This window comes from Lissotriton helveticus, chromosome 6 (genome assembly GCF_964261635.1).
Source record: "Lissotriton helveticus chromosome 6, aLisHel1.1, whole genome shotgun sequence".
In the NCBI taxonomy this organism is placed as follows: domain Eukaryota; kingdom Metazoa; phylum Chordata; class Amphibia; order Caudata; family Salamandridae; genus Lissotriton; species Lissotriton helveticus.
This window is the reverse complement of record NC_136067.1, coordinates 951,872,638-951,895,205: the sequence shown is the minus strand read 5'-3', so window position 1 is coordinate 951,895,205 and position 22,568 is coordinate 951,872,638. Positions and strand designations below refer to the sequence as shown.

At 53.3% G+C, this 22,568-nt stretch overlaps 1 protein-coding gene across 4 annotated transcripts in view; it reads left to right on the top strand.

Annotated features, from left to right (window-relative positions):
- LOC144763221 (potassium/sodium hyperpolarization-activated cyclic nucleotide-gated channel 4-like) overlaps positions 1-22,568 on the top strand; it is a 1,875,862-nt gene that overhangs the window by 1,600,470 nt on the left and 252,824 nt on the right. The gene's annotated exons all lie outside the window — the stretch shown is intronic.

Below are 22,568 nucleotides of genomic sequence, written 5' to 3'. Positions count from 1 at the left end.
CCCAAAAACGACAAAAAACAATAAAATAAGCACAATCCCAGCCCATCCATGGCCTCAATTATGTTTAAATTCAAGAAGACACCCCACAGAAAGACTAGGCCCATGCAACACTCACCACCCCTGGGCAAAGGGCCCCACCAGCAGGCCCAAAAAAAACGACAAAAAACAATAAAATCAGCACAATCCCAGCCCATCCATGGCCTCAATGGTGTTTAAATTCAAGAAGACACCCCTCAGAAACACTAGGCCCATGCAACACTCACTACCCCTGGGCATAATGGATGAAAAGTAGCCAAAATAAGTGCAGGCCTCAGACACTGCCTCTCCTCAAAATGGCCCCTTACACCCCAAGCACATGTTGCCTGTATCAGCCAGCACTCAAGATGGCCACCACCACCACCCACATGGCCAGTCCACATCAACAGTACACCCCCAAAAAACAGAAAAACAGCCAGAAATCACCACAATCCAATGCCATCCATGATGTTTACATTAAAGAGAGTGAGACCACACCACAGGCACACTCAGTCCATGCACCACCACCCCTGGGCAAAAGGCCACACCAGCAGCCCCCCAAAAACGACAAAAAACAATAAAATAAGCACAATCCCAGCCCATCCATGGCCTCAATTATGTTTAAATTCAAGAAGACACCCCACAGAAAGACTAGGCCCATGCAACACTCACCACCCCTGGGCAAAGGGCCACACCAGCAGGCCCAAAAAAAGGACAAAAATCAGCACAATCCCAGCCCATCCATGGCCTCAATGGTGTTTAAATTCAACAAAAGAGTTGTATCATGCACCCCTAACCAACCCTGGTCCTACTGGATACTGTGGCTACCCACAATATAATTTATTTAATGTTCTGAAAAAGTTCCAAAATTTTACTTGCAGCAACTGTAATGCCCCAAACAAACTTACTTGTGAAAGTTGATTTCTAATCCAAAAGTGATCCAAAGACAGTCAAAAAGGCCTCAAATCCAAATATCAAGCAGCACCCACAAAAAGTAATCCTTCCAGCTCCAGATCCAAATGAAAGTGACCAGGAGATGGACAAAGCACTGGGAGGAGCCTGCTGGACAGGAACAGGAAGTTGGAGACTGTGGGGCACTTCCTTCCTCCCCCCCCCAAAATGGACTCCTTGCAAAAAAAAAAGGCCATCCAAATGTCAACCTGAGGAGTGATTCTGATAAAAATCATAATTTTCTGAAGGTTTATCCTGTTTGCTGGTGATTTTCTTGTGCGAAATTGCAAAATCTCTATTTCGCAAGTGCGAGATTGTTCCTTTCCGCCGCAACTACGTGTTCGCAATTGCGAACTCTCGCGAGGTGTGCTGTGCAAGGTGGCAAGCCGCGATTACGTATTCGCGGGCGCCAAACGCCCGCGGGAACACGCAGCAAGATCTAAAATGGCGCGTCACTCGCAAAGAAAAACAACTCGGCAAACGCTAAATGACGGAAAGTGAACGCCGTGCACCACGCCGCGCGCCGCAACCAAGCAAAAAATCCGCCGCGAGCGGATTCACGGATTTTCGACAAATTCGCGAGCGTTCGCGGATTGCGAATTTGCCGAAAATCCGAAAAATCCGCGAGCGGAGCGGATTTTACGCCCATGCTTATTGGTAAGTCAATGGTATAGGTCCTAAAGAAATTTATAAATCACTGATTAGAGTAAGTGCACAGGTTACCTGATTAAACTCACTATAAAGTTGTGTTATTTTCATGGGCTCAGGTGAGTATGGTAAATTATGACCGGGTGACCTGTGCGCTCTATCAGTATTCCTTATTTACTAATCGCATTTTGCGATTCGCAAATAAGGAATAAGTGGGATTCGCAATAAAATTTGCTAATTCTACCTACATTTCGTTTTGCGATTCTCTAATTGCGATTCCCTAAAAATCGCAATTTGAGAATCGCAAAATGAAAATTACCTACATATACCCCCTAGTCTTTAAATAGGGATGAACGGGTGCCAGTTAGTCATTGCATGCTCATCATGGATGAGGACTAGAAGAGACCTGTGTCAGTGGACTTGGAGGCTGGAGGCATCCCCATAAAAAATCAATATCTCCAAGGAATGGGGCCTGAGTGGTGTGTGTTGGCTACAAAGATAAGGACGTAATTGGTGTATAGGACGATTTTGTCTTCCATGTTCTAACTCCACTTCCAGCCCTGAACTCTTACTTCACAGTGGATAAGGTGAGCCAAGGGGCAAAATGGAACAGGGACTGGTGACACCCTTGCTGGGTGCCTCTGCTAATCGTGAGGGCTTCCGACATCATTCCGTGTATTTGCTCCTGGCCCGTGGGAGCATTATAGAACAGCCGCACGTAAGCCATAAATTTAGGACGGAACCCCATGAGGTTGTGGACTTCAAATAAGAAGACCAATTAAGCGAAAGAAAGGCCTTCTTGAAGTTCACGAAGAGGACAAAATAGAGTGTGTTTGCCGGCTGCCTGGGCTAGGGATGGTCGGATTTGGTATATAACATCTAGTGGTTCGAACTGGCATAAAGCCACACTGATCCAGGTAAATTAGAATAAGTAGAGTCAGTTAGCTAACGTTTTAGCGAAGATATTGATCTCCACGTTAAATAACGAAATCAGGCAATACGATGAACACTGGGTCAGTGGCTGGCAGGTTTTGGAAGGACCGCAATTGTAGCCATGTCGTGCTCTGCTGGGAACCTCCCGCTGTCTATTGCCTCCCCAGAGAGGCCCAGGAGATGGCGCCCAAGCAGATCCTTCAGTTTTTTATAGAATTTGAGAGGCAACACGTCCAGACCCTAAATTTTCCCTGTTTTCATGTCTGTGATCGCTCCAGTACGTTCATCAATTGAGAAGGACTCCTCCAAGTTAGATCCCGTTCTTTCTGGAGGTCAGGGCTGATGGGCATAGAGTTTTTGATAGTAGTCCGTGAAGGAGATTGCAATCTCTGTGGATTTTTGCTTTTGGGTTCCAGCTATGTCTGTGATTTCAGATATGATGTTTGATGATATGTCTCTGGCGGCTAGCTAGTATAATTATGTCCCACTCTTATTTCCCCATTCATACAGATGCTGTATGGAGGCTCTCCAGCATTGTTTGGCCCCCTCAAGGGAGGCCTGCTTTATGAATGCTCTAGAGATGTGGTGTTGGTAGTGAAAGGCCTCAGTTTGGACTAGTCCGAGCTGATGCTCCAAGTCTAGCATGTGGTTTTCGAGTGCAGACACCTAACAAAGTTTAGTTTTCTCCTGGTAATGAAGATATGTACGTATGGCACCCTTTAATCGTGGCCATTCCCACTGCCTACAATGTCCTGAGAGATGAGACGGACCCTCCGTTATAGTCAAATTATTGAGTATCCAGGAGGTTCCAGGCGTTGAGGAACCAGATGGTACATCTAGAGTCATCCATTTCCCCCATTTTGGCAACAACCAGTGAATCTTGACCTACCTCAAAATGAGGAGGTCAGTGGTGGGAACAAAAGTAGCAAATCAATACGGGGGAATGCAAGTGTGGAGCAAAGGAATCAGGAACAGGGTCGGAGTAGGTGTTAAAGTTCCACCCCAGCACTGTGAACACATGTGGGAACACAAGAATGGCTCCCCTATTGCTTTCAAGGCAGGGACATGCAGTTTGAGCGATATGTAAGCGAGCATGAAATGGTATTGGTGGCCTCCCAAAAGCCCTTCTACCCCCATCAATCTGCCTTGAGCATCTGCAGTGGTCAGGGTCACCACTAATGGAAATACTTTATGCAAAAGGAGGGCAACACCCTGGGACCCCCATGGGAACCCGGTGTGAAACACTCAATTTCTCCCAAAACTTTGCAGTAATGGCAGTGGGTACCCATCAGTTATGTTTCTTGCAGCATTAGAACTGCTGGCAGGAACCGTTTGGCATGACGTAAATCGTCCGTCTGTTTAATCCGCTCTGAGAGGCAATTAATGTTCCAGGAAATGATTTTAAGGTGCACCAGTGGAAGGCCTGTTAAACATCTACGGATGAAGACAAAGTGGAGGCTTATGAGATGCCTGGGGCAGCTCAAATAGGCCTTATCTCCGTCTGATGAGCAGTATAGATGTCACTGTGGAGTGTGTCCATGCGTGGAAAGTCATATGTGAGCGCAAAATGGTCAGAAACAAAAACACAAGATAAAATCAAATCATACATAACGTCCCTTCCCCCAAACCACACACACACACAACTCCCACTGAAGTACCTGTCCCTTCAAACTCCCTTAAAGCTCAAGTCATAGAACATTTATGGGCTGGAGCTTTAGCATTAGTCTTCCTCCTGTTCAGGGTAAGGGAGGCGTCTAACGGGTTTTAAAATGTCTATAAAGTCGAAATTTGATAACCCTAAGAGCAGCATGTTTGTGACCTCTTCCTTTGCGATTGTGTTCTCTGTCGAAACATGGTCAGTGGGGTCTGCCAGTTGGGTGGGAACTTGCTGCTGAAGGGGCAGTCTTTTAGTTGTCCATTCTCAAGCCGTTTCAGGGGTGACAAAGAATTAGGTTTAGGAATCATGGATCACCTTAAGTTTGGCAGGGAATATGTTCACACATGCATGTTCATGGTACAGAGTTTTTGTTTAACTTTGTCATACAACTTCCTCTACTGCTGGACCACCCTGGTATAAACAGGCAAAGTCATGATTGAAGCAGACTCATAGGTCAGGGCCTAACCAAGCGAGCCTCCCAGAGGATGGCATCTCTGTCTCTATGATTCAGGACACTGGCTATCATGGGGCGAGGGGGAGCCCCAGGCGGTGGACACTGAGCCAGGGATTGATGTGTCTGCTCAATCGTGAACCAAGACGATAGTTTCCCTTTGGCATCAAGGATTTCAGCAATTTTTCAAGAAACTTTTCTGACCGTGGGACTTCATCCTTTTTTTTTTGTCAACTCTTTTTTTATTGGCATTTTTATCATCTTCATTTCCAATAACACATTGTACGCATCATGCAAAACAAACATTTATCCCAGTGTTCTGCTATCGGCACACCGGCATCGCCATTCCCTGTTTAGACACTACTATATTGTGACATATGCGTCAGGCGACTGAGTCCCGGGCCTTCGTGCATGGCCATGGTTCGTGCAAGTCTTTGCGTCTCCTCTCCACTCGGAGTGCCATTTCATGTAAACATAACTCAGTTGCAACCACAACATTTGCAATAAACAGTGGTAACTAGATGCGGCAGTGTCCTCTGGGTACAATACAAATCAATCCCACTTTTCCCCCTTCCCAAGGTCCCCCTCCCCCCGACAGACAGTATATGCATGTTTATTCTCTCATCTCGTCCAGTTGGCCTCCTGCACCCCCCACTCCACCGCCCCCCGCTCCTAGCGCTTATATATTCCCCCTGTCTATTGCTCCCTCGCCGCGTTCCGGCTGTGGGCTCCCGTCTGCGCGCTGTTGTCAGCCCTGCTGCTGTCAATGCTGCTATTAGTGGTGGCCTCTGTGCGCCCCTCACCATGGTCAGACATTACGCCTTCTATGCCCTCAGCCCCTTCCCCAGCCGCGTCGGTCCCTATTGCCTGCAGTTTCTGGAGCATGTCCTCCCAACGTTCCGCCATGGGCTCTTTGCGGAGTCCTACCGTTTCCTCTCTCCTAATAGCAGTCCACTCCGCGCGGCCCCACGAGAGCAGAGAGAGGGTCCACGCCTGCAGACTGGGTGGTTCCCCTGCTTTCCACCACTTTGTCAGGAGTCTCACCGCTGTGACCATCCCCATGTCCAGAAAACGGGACAACACCTTGGTAGTCGGAGACCGTTTAAAATGGTGTTAGAGAAACTCCGGCCAATCGTAAGGGATTTCGCGGCCTGTGCATTGCAAGAGCCGGGTATGTATCTCCCTCCAGTAATCGCTGAGCCGCGGGCAGCGCCACAGCAGGTGAAGGAGGTCTGCATCGAGCTCACCGCATCGGGGGCAAGCTGCGTCCACCCTATGAAAGTATTTATTGATTAAAGCCGGAGTGAGGTAGGCCCTGTGGACGATATATATCTGGATCTGGCGAAAGCGCATGTTTCTGGGTATGCGCGCCCGGCTTTTGAGTATCCGTTCCCATTCTTTGTCCGCCAGCGGCCTCCCCATATCCCGCTCCCACTTCCCATGAGGGGGGCCAGGTCCAACTCTGTGTCCAAGCGTAGGGACGCAGCAAACCATTTAATGAGGTGTCTGCCCCTACCCATGACATGGAGGTACTGTATCACCAGGTGCTGCGCCGGCTCCTCCGTTATGTCACCCCATCTCATCGCTATCCGGGCTGTGAGCGTTCTATGCATCAGGAATCCCCCAGGAGGGAGCCCAGCCTCTGCAACCAGTGACTCGAAGGGGATCAGGGCTCCATCTTGGTATAGGTCGCCCAACGTCTGCACCTCCGCCGCTTGCCACTGTTCGAGCATTCGATGTGTGAGGATGCCTTCGCCCCCCGGAGAGCCCTCCAGCGGCACCGTAGGCGCGTACGGGAGCACTTTCCTTGTGAGGTAGAGTGCCCTACGAAAGCACTTGTATGCCACCCCTAGCAGGAGCGGGGCAGGCTTGGCCCTGTCCGCCAGCGGGTGAAACAGTGCGGTGATCCTTTCCAAGGCATAAGGCGGCTGCCTTGTGGCAGTGTCCTCTCTTCCCCTGTCGCCAACCAGCGAGCAACCCACTGGAGCTGCGCCGCCAGATAGTAATGCTCAAAGCAGGGGGCAGCTAGGCCACTTTTGTCTGTGGGGAGAAATAGCTTCCCCAGGGCCAGCCGGTGCCTGGACGCGCCCCACACAAAGTCGCGCAGGATCCCATTGAGCCCAGAAAAGAAGGCCGCGGGCACGAACAGCGGCAGATTTGTGAAGTAGTATAGGAGGCGGGGAAGCATCACCATTTTGGTCAAAGCGACCCTGCCCGTGGTTGTCAGGGGGAGCGTGGACCAGAAACCCATCTGCGCCCTGAGCGCTGTAACTGCTCTGCCTAAGTTCCCGTCCATCAGGTCCGCCGGCCGTCGGTATATCTGGATCCCCAGGTATTTAAACGTGTCCTCGCGCCATTGCACTCTCGTGCCGTGCAGGCTGTACTCTGGATCTCGCGCCCCGCTGTTGAAGGCCTAGAGGCAGGACTTACCCGCATTAACTCAGAGCCCCGAGAGGTCGGCAAATCGGCTCAGTAATGGGGCGAGCTGGTCCGGCATATTATTCACATCCCTGACAAAGACCAAGAGGTCGTCCGCATACAGGGACACCTGATGCACGCCATCGCCCAGTGGAATCCCATCAGCCAGCAGTTGCCTCATGGCTGCCGCCAGAGGCTCAATGGCTAGCGCAAAGAGCAGCAGAGACAGAGGGCATCCCTGTCGGGTGCCTCTGCCTACCGCCACCTCCTCCGAGACATACGGCCCCAGTCGAACGCGGACCACAGGGTCCCTGTACAGAAGCCCCACCATCTCCAAGAAGTCACTGCCCAGCTCATACGCCTCCAGCACCGCTCGGAGGTACCCCCACTCGAGGCTATCGAAGGCTTTTTCCAGGTCTAGTATCAGGCACCCTACTGTAGGCCACACCATCACCGCCTCCGTCGCCACTCGAAAATACCTCCTACGGTTCAGGGAGGTGGACCTCGCTGGCACGAAACCGTTTTGGTCAGGGTGGACCAGATGTGGGACCAATGGCACCAGTCGCTCAGCAAGCGTTTTGGCCAGTATTTTATAGTCCGTATTGAGCATCGCCAGTGGGCGATAGGAGCCCATGGACAGTGGGTCTCTATCAGGCTTGGGCAGGGACACTAAAAACGCTTCCCTCAACGAGGGCGGGAGTCGGCCCTCAGCTATCGATTCCTGATACATCTGGAGCAGTAGTGGTGATAGGACTTCTCTGTTCGCCTTGTAGTATTCAGCCGGTAGGCCGTCTGGCCCCGGCGTTTTCCCGGTCGCCAATGCTTGAATTGCGTCACCAACTTCTTCCAGCGTAAGCGGGGCACCGAGTTCCTCCATGTGCGCATCGGTGACCTTGGGTAGTGTGACCAACCCTAAGAAGTCAACCACCGCATTGACCCGGCCGGTGCCTCGGGCTTTATAAAGGCCCCAGAAGTGCTCAGTGAACGCTTGGTGTATTTCGCGCTGTGTGTGTATCACAGTACTGTCATCCAAGCGAATGGCGCCAATCGGCGTCTTGCGCTCTGTGGCCTGTACCAGCCAGGCTAGCAAGCGACCTGCTCTGTCTGCATTCGTGTGTGTCCGGGCCGTGTGCGCTGCATAATTGTGACACCGTAATCGTTCCATGAGGACCGTGTCCTCTCCTCGTAGTTCCGCCAACTTAGGCGCATGTCTACCCGCTCCCTCCCCCTCTCTTTCATACTGCTGTAGTTCAGATTCTATGCGGGTCAGGGACGCAGACACCTGCGCCTGGATGTTCCACGCGGTCCCTATGCAGTGTCCCCGTATGGTTGCCTTATGGGCATCCCACTCCACCATAGTGTCACTCGCTGTGCCCCCGTTTACCTCAAAGTAGGAGAGAATGGCGCTACTTAGGGATGATCTGAACTCCGCATCTTCCAGCGCAGCCGCCTGCAGTCGCCATGTGGGCACCGGAGGTCTATCGGCCACCCAGCTAATTTGGAATACCAGGGGGTTATGGTCTGAGTGCGTCCTGCCTAAGTATTCCGATTTGGTTACGTGCGGGAGCAGCGACTGGGAGCCTACTATCCTATCTAGTCTAACATGTAGGGAATGCACCGGCGAGTAATAGGAGTATATTTTGTCTGTGTGGTGTTGTGTACGCCAGAGGTCTTGGATGCGTGAGTCAGCCAATCTCTAAGGGTCTGCACCAGTGAGGTCGCTGCCGTTGCGCGCAGGGGTGGGTATGAGCGGTCCAATTGCGTGTCCAGCACCATATTATAGTCACCCCCGATTAACCAAGGCAGGCCCGCATACTGCCGAAGGACATGGTTTAAAGACGCCAGGAAGGCAGGCTGCTCCGTGTTAGGGGCGTATATGGAGCCCAGCAACAGCTCTTGCCCGTTGAGCCTCCCCCTCACAAACGTGTATCGCCCTTCCGCGTCTACCTGCGCATCTATGTGTGCAAAGGGGACACCTGCCTTCACCCAGATCAGAGTGCCTCGTGCATGTCCTGAGTAGGCCGTGCCAAAAAATGTGTCCCCTCCATCGCCTGCAAAGCCTCTCTAACTCCACTCTGGACATGTGTTTCTTGGAGGAGTGCAATCCCTATGTGGTGGCGCTGCATATACGCAAAGACAGAGTATCGTATCAACGGGGTGTGCATGCCTCGGATATTCCAAGTCATGACGTTAGTGCATGCCATGAACGATGTTGTGGCGCTCTCGCCCGGGGGGGCAGGGGGCCTATCTTGTGGGGTCTGGGGGTGGGCCCTCGGTCAGGAGGTGCTAATTGCCGCATCTGAAACATATGAACTGAAACTAACTCCATATCTTTATGGGCGTACCCCCAACGGAGAGTGCGTCCAGACTGATCAACCAAACTATCACCTAGTGTAGTGTGAGCGCAATGTGCGTGCGCTTAGGGAACGCGCGGTCAGTAGTGTTATCTGTGACTCCCTCCACAAGGCCCGTCCCTGTTGAGGTGTGGTCAGTTGGCTCCAGCAGTAAAGTGTGTCTGCGTGCACAATACCCCCTCAAGCGCCGGCTCGCGCGTGTGCGTATTGTCTCATGGCCTTGCGGGAAGCGCGGCTGTGCGTTCGCAGTGCGTCAGCATGCTTAAGTACTGTGTCGGCATGCGTGGGTTACCCCAGGACAGCAGCATTGCCCAGCGACGTGCTGTATCAGATAGTCAATGGATACAATGGAATATACACAGATCACCAGCTTGCATTAAACCAACATGGGGTCCTCAGTTGTCACACTATGTAGTCCGCTGACTGGGGTGTCACCTCTGGCTGTAGAGTGTCATCCGACATTATCGTGGATGGCGAGGAGGATCCGCTAGCTGCGGCATCAACTTGCTGTCCATGTTCCGGTCTGCCATGACCTATCCCCGCTCCCAATGTCGTAACCGCCTCCAGTGCCTCCTGCCGTTCCTGCCTTATTTTCTCCGGGCTGGGTGCCGCCTGTCCCAGGCTCGCTCCCCGTCCGGCCCCCCTCTTCCTTCTCCGTCTCCTAGAGCGCTGCATCTGCCATCCGCCGCCCTCAGGGGCCTCCGGTCGCGCCCCCGACCACTGCCCGAACTCCTCCAGCCAGTCCCAGGCTTCCGCCGGGGTGTCAAAGAAGCACGTGCCCTCTTTCGCGACCACACGCAGTCGTGATGGGAAGAGCAGTGAATAGGGGAGTTCCAGGTCTCTGAGTTGTTTCTTCACTGCCATGTAGGACCCTCTTCTCTTCTGGGTCGCCGCGGTGTAGTCCGGGAAGAGCATTACACGACTGTTGCCCACCTGGAGATCGTTCATCTTTCGAGTTTCTCGGAGTACCGCATCACGGTCTCTGTAGTTGAGGAGCTTGAAAAGGAACGGGCGGGGTCGAGCTCCCGCCCTACGGGCTTGTGCGGGCACCCTGTGCGCCCTTTCCACCATGAACTGCGGGGACAGCACTCCTGACGGCAAGATTGTCCTCAGCCACGCCTCAGTGTACCTCTCCGGTGCCGTCCCTTCCTCTCCTTCCGGCAGGCCCACCACCCCGCATCCTCGTCATGGTCTTCTAGTTCGTGGACCCTATCCATCAGGTCCTGCAGAGCCGCGGTGTGACTGCGCACCACCGGCTGTATCTCCTGTACCGCCTGGCGCTGTTCTGTGACGGTCTCCGCAAGCTTACGGTGGTCCACGTGCAGCAGGGTGAAGTCCGATGTCACCTTATCAATCCGTCCCTCTAGTGACGACTTGGTTTGCTCTAGGGTCGTTCCAATGCGCTCCACCGCCGCCAAAACTGTGTCCATCTTTACCGCCAGCGCAGCCGCTGGGTCCAGGGCCATCCTCCTCTGGTCTTGCGTCGCGTCGGGCCCAGTCGCCTCCTGCTGTCGCAGTTGCGCCTTGTCCTTGAGTCTGCCCATAGCGAGCTGCTGCGCTGTGGGCATCCACCCGCCCGGCCACTCGCTGTCAGCCGCCACAGGTGGGCGTTATTCCCCAGGGAGCGAGGTCCGTCTCCCTACCAGTCAGCAGCAGGTCACTCTGCAATCGCGCTCCCGGGCATCCGTAAGCGTCCGCACGTATCGTCCGCAAATTGCCTCACCGTCACTGCCCCAGGATTGCTGCCTGCAGTCACCAAAGGGGTTCCGGGCTTATGTAACTAGGCAGGTCTGGTAGGCGCCAGTCCAGTAGCAAGGGCTCAACCCACTGCGCAGTAGATAAGGCCACACAGAGGCAGTTATGGCTAGCTTATGGGAGACCTCCGCTGTGGGCAGCTGTGGTGTTCTGTCCAGGGCCTCTCCCAGGCCAGCCCCCCACTCCGCAGTAGCTAGGGAAGTCCTGTGGCAGCAGGCCAAGTAGGCTCCTCTGCCCAGTAGTTCTCACAATCTGAGGGCTGGCTCTTTGTAGGTGAAGGGGAGGGCAGGCCTCAACGAGGGGGGGGCCTTTTCTCTGGGGGAACCTCACAGCGCTGGTGCCCCGAGGTGGCGCCCGCGTAACACCGCCACCCGAGCCGCACAGGGCAGCGCCGACCTCACCCCCTCGTTAGCCACCTCCAACTCACGCAGCTCAACTTGCCTGTCGCATCCTCTGTGGCGAGGCGCCGTTTATCTGCCCCGCAAGGAGCCGGACTCACTCCTGTCTTTCCTTCGTTCGAGGGCCCCAGTGGCCCACGGCCGCCGCTTGCTGCCCTCCAGCTCCCCTCCCCTCAGGCACCAAGGAGCGGGCTCCTCACCGCACAGCGCAGGACTTCAGGCTCCACAACAGGCCAGTCCACACAGCCACAAGATGGCAGCTCGCCCCCCGGGTCCGCACAGTAGCGCCGCAGGACTCCGCCACTCAGCACGCCAGCAACAGCGCGGCTATTTGGCTAGGTGCCTCTCACCGGGGCCCTGGCAGCGCCTTCTCAGTCCTTCTTCTTGCCTCCGGTCGCCGCCAGATGCCACCCACGCCGTCGGAGGCGGGCCCCGGCCTCTCCGGGTCCCGGACGATCTTCGCGCCTTCTCCCCGGACTCCCGCTGCTCCTTTCCTCCGGTGATTTCCCGGCTCCCCAGTCTCGCCACACGGCTACTGCAGCACCGGAGGGGTCCCCAGGCGATCCCGTAACCACTCCGCTGGTCGCCGACACACTCGCTGCACACTTCCCGGGGCAGTACAGGACAAATTAGGGCCTCGCTAGCGGAGCTCTAGCAAGTTGCGCCCGCCATGTTGCCTGGCTGACCACGCCCCTCGTGGGACTTCATCCTTTTTTGAGGAAATTCAACAAAGTATATTGTTCCACATTATCTTATAGGGTGGAAATCCTGTACTCCGCTTCAGACAGCCGGTGGACCACATTTCTCAAATCTTGGTGCAACGTAGATTGTTCTACCTGGAGCTTTTCTCGCATCTTCCGCACTGGCTTACAGGGTGGCAGTGGTGGAAAGGAGTGTGGATATAGTACGTATATGCGTGGTCATCTCATCTTCTAGGGTGAAAACTCTGCCTTTACCCTCAGATTCCATGTAGCCACATTGCACAAATCTTTGTGCAAGAGCAAAATGTCCAACCGTACCTCTCCAATCTTGGTCTTGACTGCCTCTTTGGAGGACTGAATGGTCTGAATAATACTGCCCAGGACACTGGAAGAGCATTGTTGTGGTAGTGTGGGAGTCTCTGTCAGTAGATTTTGCCCACTCAGGAATTGGGCAGTATATTTGTTTGTCTTGGTATGGGCTGGTGCGTGAGGCCTGCTGCCCTGCCCTATTACTGGTTACAGAGTGCATCACAGGTATCACAGAGAAAGGGGACCGGGTCGGCACGTGTGTCTCCGACCAGGAGATCCCCATTGGTTCCAACAGGTGCGGCAGAGGTCCCCCTTCCACCGCCCCAAGCTAGTACCCAGTCAATGGCACTCCATGTTCACACACAGGAGGATCCCGAGATTACCACCCGGTTCCTCCAGTGAGTGTTTGTACCCTCATTGGTTTTTCAAGAACTGCTGCTCCAGAGTTTTACCATGGGTCCGGCAACCCGGCCCACTTGCCCCAGAAAGCTTCAGGAGGGGGAGGTGGGGCAGCACAAGCAGTTAAGGTAGTTCACACAGCATCCAGTACCAGTGGTGAATTCAGTCACAAGGGGGGCCTGATCACCTTCAGTACACTCCAAATACCTGGTGCTCAGGGGACCCTTAGTGTCAGTGCCCAATAGCCATAAGCAGCATTAGGCCCCAAGGCGTCACCTGTGAGGAAAGGAAAGAAACAGTCTTGGCCCAGCACTAGTCTGTGTTGAAAGGATACAGTGCTGCAGGGCCTGAAATCTATGCTGAGCCGGCAGCCGCCTCCGTATGGGCCCTCACACTTGGTCTGGACACACCCACCCTCCCCCATACTCCTTAATGATTGCCTCTCAATGGGAGGGGTGGCTCAGGCCTAGTGCATTATAACAGCAGGATTACGTGGGGAGCAACAGCCGTCTTCAGTCCGTCTTGGTTGCCCGGGTAGAGGATCTCCTCTGAACACCACCCATGGACAGTTCTCCTGCCTACACTGCAGACAATCTTTCACCATCTTTCACAGTTTTAATTGGGGAATTTTACAGGCACACTGACACCTCTTTCCCACGCTGAATTTTCCTATCCCTGCCTCGCCCAGCCGTCTTTTGTAAATTGCTGTTGGCGGCGGCGGGCGCCATCTTAAGTAGGGCTGGGGGTGTGCTCTACTCGCGCCGCCCTCCCGCCCTCCTAGGCTATTTAGAGCTGGTACTGGACTTCCTCGCTGCCCGTTTTTGAGCTCTCCCTAGCGAGAGGCACTAGGGCTGCGAGCGCTTTTATCTGGACTCAATTGCTGGCATATTTAACTGTCTAAAGTGTGTTTTTAAGCTGATAATACCGCGTTTTTACGAATTGCACTTGGGGGTTCTAAATACAAGTTTTAATTGGGGAATTTTACAGGCACACTGACACCTCTTTCCCACGCTGAATTTTCCTATCCCTGCCTCGCCCAGCCGTCTTTTGTAAATTGCTGTTGGCGGCGGCGGGCGCCATCTTAGGTAGGGCTGGGGGTGCGCTCTACTCGCGCCGCCCTCCCGCCCTCCCAGGCTATTTAGAGCTGGTACTGGACTTCCTCGCTGCCCGTTTTTGAGCTCTCCCTAGCGAGAGGCACTAGGGCTGCGAGCGCTTTTATCTGGACTCAATTGCTGGCATATTTAACTGTCTAAAGTGTGTTTTTAAGCTGATAATACCGCGTTTTTACGAATTGCACTTGGGGGTTCTAAATACAAGTTTTAATTGGGGAATTTTACAGGCACACTGACACCTCTTTCCCACGCTGAATTTTCCTATCCCTGCCTCGCCCAGCCGTCTTTTGTAAATTGCTGTTGGCGGCGGCGGGCGCCATCTTAGGTAGGGCTGGGGGTGCGCTCTACTCGCGCCGCCCTCCCGCCCTCCTAGGCTATTTAGAGCTGGTACTGGACTTCCTCGCTGCCCGTTTTTGAGCTCTCCCTAGCGAGAGGCACTAGGGCTGCGAGCGCTTTTATCTGGACTCAATTGCTGGCATATTTAACTGTCTAAAGTGTGTTTTTAAGCTGATAATACCGCGTTTTTACGAATTGCACTTGGGGGTTCTAAATACAAGTTTTAATTGGGGAATTTTACAGGCACACTGACACCTCTTTCCCACGCTGAATTTTCCTATCCCTGCCTCGCCCAGCCGTCTTTTGTAAATTGCTGTTGGCGGCGGCGGGCGCCATCTTAGGTAGGGCTGGGGGTGCGCTCTACTCGCGCCGCCCTCCCGCCCTCCCAGGCTATTTAGAGCTGGTACTGGACTTCCTCGCTGCCCGTTTTTGAGCTCTCCCTAGCGAGAGGCACTAGGGCTGCGAGCGCTTTTATCTGGACTCAATTGCTGGCATATTTAACTGTCTAAAGTGTGTTTTTAAGCTGATAATACCGCGTTTTTACGAATTGCACTTGGGGGTTCTAAATACAAGTTTTAATTGGGGAATTTTACAGGCACACTGACACCTCTTTCCCACGCTGAATTTTCCTATCCCTGCCTCGCCCAGCCGTCTTTTGTAAATTGCTGTTGGCGGCGGCGGGCGCCATCTTAGGTAGGGCTGGGGGTGCGCTCTACTCGCGCCGCCCTCCCACCCTCCTCACACACTATATAATGTGCATCCCGGCCAGACGGCGCAGCGGGCTGGCGCAGCGGGCGCGCCGGATGCGCGCCGAAGCCGCGCCTAAGCCAAGCCCGTCTGCGCCCGTCCGCGACCGGACACGGCCCAGGGCCCCTACCCCTGGTCCGGCCGGTAGACTCACCTGGAGCAGGAATATACTACTAGGCTGTGCTACAAATATTTGCACCCCTGGGCTCCATAGTGTTAGAGTAGGGGAGAATGAAGGGTGTCGTCACTGCCAATTTCGCTTCAGTACAGCGATAGTAGACAACAAGATCTGCAACTTTTCACTGTCTTGTGGCCTCATCAATGTTAGATCGTTGAGCTGTCATAAACATGATGTATATGATCTTCTCATTGATAAACACCCCGATCTGCTGTTCATCACAGAAACCTGGCTCGACACCAACTCCGAGCCAGATATCGTACAGGCCTTACCAGAGGATTACCAGATGGTGCGCCTGGACAGACCGATAGGCAGAGGAGGCGGAATTGCGATCGCCTTTAAACGACATTGGGCGTGCAAACTAGAGCCAATTAGTTTGGCAAACTGTGAGGCGGGTTTTTTTACCATAACTATTGACGGAAGCACGACTATAAATGGTCTGCTTGTCTATCGCCAACCTGGACCCATGGTTAGATTTAAAGGTAACCTTCTAGAGTGTGTCACTGAAACAGCAATAAGAAGAGACAAGTTTTTGCTGCTGGGTGACTTAAACACACATCTGGAAGATCCGCAAGATAAAGGAGCGATGGAGTTCAGGGAAGAACTTCACACCCTACAGCTAGAGCTCAAGGGGCAGCTCCCAACACATAACCGTGGGCATCTGTTAGATCCTATATTTGCCAATTGGGAGGATGTCCTGGTTGCCTCCCCAGAACCCCTACCCTGGACAGATCACTTTTATGTCCCATTTGCTATACACTTGCCTAAGCATAAAGTAACCGATCCTGCCCCTCTCAATTACCCCCGTCGCAGGTGGGCGAATTTCTCCTTGCCAGAGTTCAACAAAGCTCTCATCGAGGGTGGGCCCCCAGGAGGCAATGATGTGGCAACAGCTAGCAAATTACTCAATGACCGCATCACTGCTGCTCTGGACTGCGAAGCCCCATTAGGCCGGCCAACAAAAAATGCCCACAGACATAGAACTGCTCCCTGGTTTAGCGATGCGTTGCGCTGCGCCAAAAGGGAATGTAAAAGAGCAGAGAGACAATGGAGAGTGGCTTACGACGACCGGTTGAAAGAGGCCTATCTCATTAAGAGGCGCACCTATCATAATAAAATCCGGATAGAGAAAGCCACATATTATGCAGACAGAATTCAGGGGGCAGAGAACTCTGCCAGGGAACTGTTCAGTATATATAAATCTTTGGCCACTCTTAAAACCTCTACTCAAGAGGATGATTACTCAGTAGCAGCTTGCAACCGCATTGCTAGCTACTTTGGAGATAAAGTGTCCAAAATTTATTCTGCTTTTCCCGAAATTCCTCCTGCAGCGGAAGAGCCTGCAGACCTAGCAGAGATGGAAGACGATCAAAATCTGCTTCTCAACGTCACCACCCCCTCACAGGCAGAGCTAGTCAAAATCTGTAGATCTGTTAAATCCGGTTCCCCCCGTGACCCTGCATCCCCAAAAAGGTTGAGTGACAGTCTGGAGACCCTTGAACCCTATATCAGGCATGTGCTGGATGTCTCTTTCCGATCCAGTTCTATACCTGAGGACTGGAAACAGGCTGTGGTGCTTCCCCTCCGCAAGAAGCCTAATATTAGCTTTGAGAAGCTGGACAACCTACGCCCCATCTCTCTGCTGCCTTATTGTTCCAAGGTAGCGGAGAAGGTGGTAAACAAACAGCTTATGAAGTATGTGGAGGAAGGCAACATTCTTCACCCTACCCAATTCGGGTTTCGGCCCCGTCATTCTACGGAATCTGCCCTTCTTAGGGCCACCGAATCCCTCAGACAGGGTGCAGACGAGGGACAAACCATGGCTCTAATTCTATTAGATCTCAGTGCTGCATTCGACACTGTAGCACATTCCATCTTGCTACAGTGTCTGAACAAAGGAGGGGTGAGAGGAGCAGCATTGAAATGGATTTATTCATTTCTCACTGGCCGAGGCTTCCAAGTGAGGCAGGGCGACCACTACTCTGAGCGAATTTCTTTGGACCAGGGGGTGCCGCAGGGCTCGTCCCTGAGTCCAACACTTTTCAATCTTTATGTCGCTCCTATCGCCACCTTAGTAGAGAGTCACGGCCTCCGCTTGGTGTCTTATGCCGACGACACGCAGTTGGTGATCTCCCTGTCGCGTGCACCCAGTCTCTCGGCGGACATCTTCAGAGCTTGCATGCAAGATCTAGCTGCCTGGATGTCCGCCAACTGCCTCAAGCTCAACGGAGGCAAGACTGAGGTGTTGGTCGTGGGGGGCTGCCAATCAGCGTGGACGTCGGCATGGTGGCCATCCTGCCTAGGCCCAACACCCTCTCCGTGCCAGAAAGCAAAGAATCTGGGCATCTGGTTTGACACTGACCTCTCCTTTGGCCCCCAGATTAATCAGGTGGTTGGATCATGTTTTGGGACCCTTAAAAGTCTCAGGAAGACTTTGAAGTTTTTACCTGTGAGAGCCCGACAAACCCTGGTGCATGCACTAGACACATCAAAGATGGACTATGGCAATCTTCTCTATTTAGGGACTTTGGAGAAGAACCTCAACCGCCTACAGGTCCTACAGAATGCCGCTGCCCGCTTAGTGCTTAAACTACCCAGACGAGCTGCATCAGCCGCGGCCCTCCGATCTCTGCATTGGCTTCCGGTCAGAAGCAGGGTAGAATTTAAAGCTCTATGTACGTGCCATCGGATCATTAACGGGAGATCCCCTCTTCCCCTGCAGGGACTTCTGACTACTTATGAGCCGTCCCGCTCGTTGAGATCCTCTGGCTCTGGACTCCTGGTCGTTCCCAAGGTGTCTAGAGCTCGAATGGGCGGAAGATCTTTCAGGTACCTTGCAGCCTCAAGATGGAACAAACTACCCATGGCACTGAGATTAGAGCCATCAGAATCAATTTTCAGAGTCAAACTTAAAACTGCACTATTTGCCCAGTAAGGTACGCCGCTTCTATAGGTTCCAGTAAGAGTTGCTCCTCAGCGCGGGGACACGCCGTTGTGCGTCACCAAGCGCTTTACAAAACCCCCTAAATAGAAATAGAAATAGATGGTACCCCCGCCACTGCCTCAGCCTCGCCGGACGCTCGCACTCCGGAAGCACTGACATGCCTCCTCCTCAACGTGCGCTCCCTACACAGACATGCCGTAGAGATCTGGGACCTACTCGACATACTCTCACCCGACGTCGCTTTCTTCACTGAAACATGGACAAACGCCACCTCCGCCTGACATTGCCACCTCCATCTCGGACAGATACAAGATCCAGAGAAAGGACCACCCCCACCGCCCAGGAGGAGGAATCGCCATCGCACACAAGAGCTCCATCTGACTTTCCACCTCCAGCACCAACAACCCACTCTCCAACACAGAACACCTCCATTTCCAGATCCGGACCAGCCCCAAGACCACCCTGCGTGGCACCCTTGCCCACAGACCACCCGGACAGCGCACCCCCTCCACAACCACCATCGCCGACGTTGTAGCTCCCCACGCCATCATCTCAACGGACTACATACTTGGGGGACCTGAATTTCCACCTCGACAGCGACCCCGACTCCGCCACCCTCCTCGACAACTTAGGAATCCTCGGACTGAAGCAGCTCCGCCACACACAGAGCCGGACACACCCCTCGATCCCATATTTGCAGGAGGGACAAACATCCACTTCAGCCACACCATGCAGTCACTCTGGACAGACCACCACTGCGTACACTTCACCTTCAACACCACCACCGCACCCAAACCCGCCCCACGCCCACCACGAAGGAACTGGAGCAAGATCACAGAGGAACAACCCAACACAACCCTCCTCCGAGACCCCCCTCAGTCACGACCGATGCCAACCCAGCAGCCAAAGGACTCCACTACTGGATCTCCAGCTGTGCAGACAAGATCGCACCCCTCCGCCACCCCGGTAAACAACGCCCCCTGAAGGCTTTCACCATGACCTCCAAGAAGCCAGGCGCTCCTGCAGACGTCTTGAGAAAATCTGTCGGAACAGGAAACCACTGAAAACCAGAACAACTACATGAACACCCTGAAGGAATACCACCAGCTCATGAGATCCACAAAGCGAACCTTCATCAAGAGTAAAATCCACACCAACACTTTCAGCGCCAAATAACTCTTCGACATCCTACAGCAGCTCACTAAACACCCTAGCAAAGCCACGGACGTCATACCATCCCTGGACCTCTGCAACAAGCTCAGCTACTACTGCCACCATAAAATCAAGGCCCTCTATGACAACTTCAGCGAACAGACCCCGGACACCACCCTGCTACCCACCACCGACAACCAGCCACCTGGAATCCTGCCACCACTGAGGACACCGCCACGACCATGAAGAACACCCACTTAGGAGCTCTCACAGACCCCAGCCCACCGCACGTCTACCACTGAGCCACCACCGCTATAGCACCCGAACTAAGCCGGACCATCAACGTCTCCTTCCAATCCGGCATCTTCCTTGATGACTGGAAGCGGGCAGAGGTCAAACCTCTCCTCAAGAAGCCCTTGGTCAACCCGACGGACCGGAAAAACTACCGGCCCATCTCTCTTCTCCCCTTCGGGGAGTGACTCATAAACACCCAGCTGACCACCTTCATCGAAGAGAACACCATCCTAGACCCTTCCCAATCTGGATTCTGCAGCAACCACGGCACAGAGACCGCCCACCTCACCGCCACCGATGCCATCTGCATGCTACTCGACCAGGGCCACACCGAGGCCCTCATCCTCCTAGACCTTTCCGCAGCTTTCGACACCGTCTCACATCGCACCCTCGCAGCCAGACTCCACAACGCCGGAATACAAGATACTGCCCTCAACTGGATCTGATTGTTTTTCTCCTGCAGAACCCCGAGGGTCAGATTCCCACCCTTCCTCTTCAGACTCACCGAAATCACCTGTGTAGTACTCCAAAGATCCTCGCTCAGCCCCACACTCTTCAACATCTACATGGCCCCCCTCGTCGCCATCGTCAGACAACATGGGCTCAGCATAATATTCTACGCAGAGGACACCCAGCTTATCTCTCCCTCACGAAGAACCCTGAAGCCACCAGACTCTGCTTCCAGGAAGGAATTAAGGATGTCACAGCCTGGATGAACAACAGCTGCTTCAAGCTCAACTCAGAGAAGACTGAGGTCCTTGTCCTCAGTCCCTCCACCTCCGCTTGGGACAACAACTGGTGGCCCTCAGCCCTTGGGAGCCCACCCACCATGGCAGACCACGCGCGAAACCTCTGCAGCATCCTCTACTCCTCCCTCACCTTGACCCACCAGGTCAACTCTGTTGCCTCCACTAGCTTCAACTGCCTCCACATCCTCCGCAAGACCTTCATATGGATCCCCCGAGAATGCAAGAAGACGGTCACCCACGCACTCAACAAGCAGACTGGACTACGGCAACGCCCTCTACGCCGAAATCAACAGAACTCTCCTACACAAACTCCAAACTATCCAGTACTACGCAGCCAGACTCTTCCTCGGAACCCTACGGCACGATCACATGACCCAACACCTACAAGACCTTCATTGGCTACCTGTCGAGAAAGGAGTAACCTTCAAATTACTCACCTACACCTACAAATCCCTCCACAACATCGGACCCAAATACCTCATCGAGAGAGTCTCCTTCCACATACCCAAAAGGAACCTCCACTCCGCTGACCTCGCAATGGCAGAAACCCCCCGCAACTGCAGAAACAGAGCAGGCTGAGGAGCCTTCTCCTACATCGCAGCTAAGGCCTGGAACAAGCTCCCCCGCCAACATCAGATGCTCCCCTACCCTGCACACTTCCAGAAATAACCTCAAGACCTGGCTCTTCGACTGGCCAGAGCTGCATTCCCCCCCCCCCCCCCCCTAGCGCCTTGAGACCCTCACGGGTGAGTAGCGCACTTTATAAAACCCCTGATTTATTGATTGATTGAGGGTCTGCTGTCTGTCCTAAATTACTGCAGCTGGCCAGCACAATTCCAGCAGTGCGGCACCGGGGGCTGAGGGGCGACCCCAGGTAGGCACTGGCCCCCACAACGAGCAGTGCTCCGTGCTGCTAGAGTCAAATAACTGGGCAGGCCTGGAAAATGTGTCTATCGGTGGTCCCAGTGCCTGCTCCCAGTTGTATCCTTTTTTCTAATGTCACCATTACAGGCTGCTGGGCTCAAGCCCATGCCTCGGCATGCCACCAACTTGGCCCACTGAGCCAGACCGAGGAGTCCCACATGCCAGGCCTCTGCACCTCTGAGAGCGTCCTTGGTGCAGGAAAAGATCAGGCTCAGCCGGGCCGCTTTGGGGAAGTATATGGGTGGGCAGGGCCCTTGGGGTTCAGGGGGTTGTCGGAGGGGACTTGGAGTGCTCAAAGAAACATCCGCCATCTTGGCCATCTTTTGGGAGGGACACTACCAAATGTTTGTTCTATTGTTTTTTTGCTGGCTGTAGAACTTTGTGAGTTTTAGCCCTGCTAACCATTAGGAAAGTGCCTATGCACCCCCTTTAAACCTTTGAATTGGTATACTCATAATTGGCAAATGTAACTTACCTATAAGTCTCTAGTATATGGTACAGGGTGTACCCAGGGCCTGTAAGTGAAATGCTACTAGTGGACTGCAGCACCTATTCACTGTAGGAAGGCTGACTGGCCCATAGAGCAACACTGGGAAGCAATATTAAATATTAATTCTACTATCCCAGGTTAGCGACCAGTTAGACACTTAATTAAACCTTTGTTTTTATAATTTATTAAAAGCCCAATTCAATGGCGAAGTTGAAGTTTTTATAAATATTATGAAAAATATGCTTTAACCTTTCCTTTCTAAAGCCGATAGAGGCTAATTTGCCTTGTGCATCTGCAGCCCTCTGATTACTCAATCCTTGAATGAGGTGTGAAAACTGTTCAGAGCAGGGAAAATGCCTGATCGAGTGGATGTGCTTTTATTCCTTTGGCAGGATGGCAATATGGGCTGTGCTATGGAACTTAATTTATTTAATAAGAGCCTCGCCTGTGGCAGTGACATGTCAGGTGATACAAGGACAAGTCCCTTCTTTTGTTCCGCCAATCAGACAGGCACAAATCCCACTGGGATGGGAGGGACCCCAGAACTGATTTGGTGTTTGCTCATTACCCTGACAGAGCACAGGTTGTGTACACAGTCTCTACACAGGAACAGAAGGATTTCACCATCTTATATTTAGCCAGAGCAGGGCCCT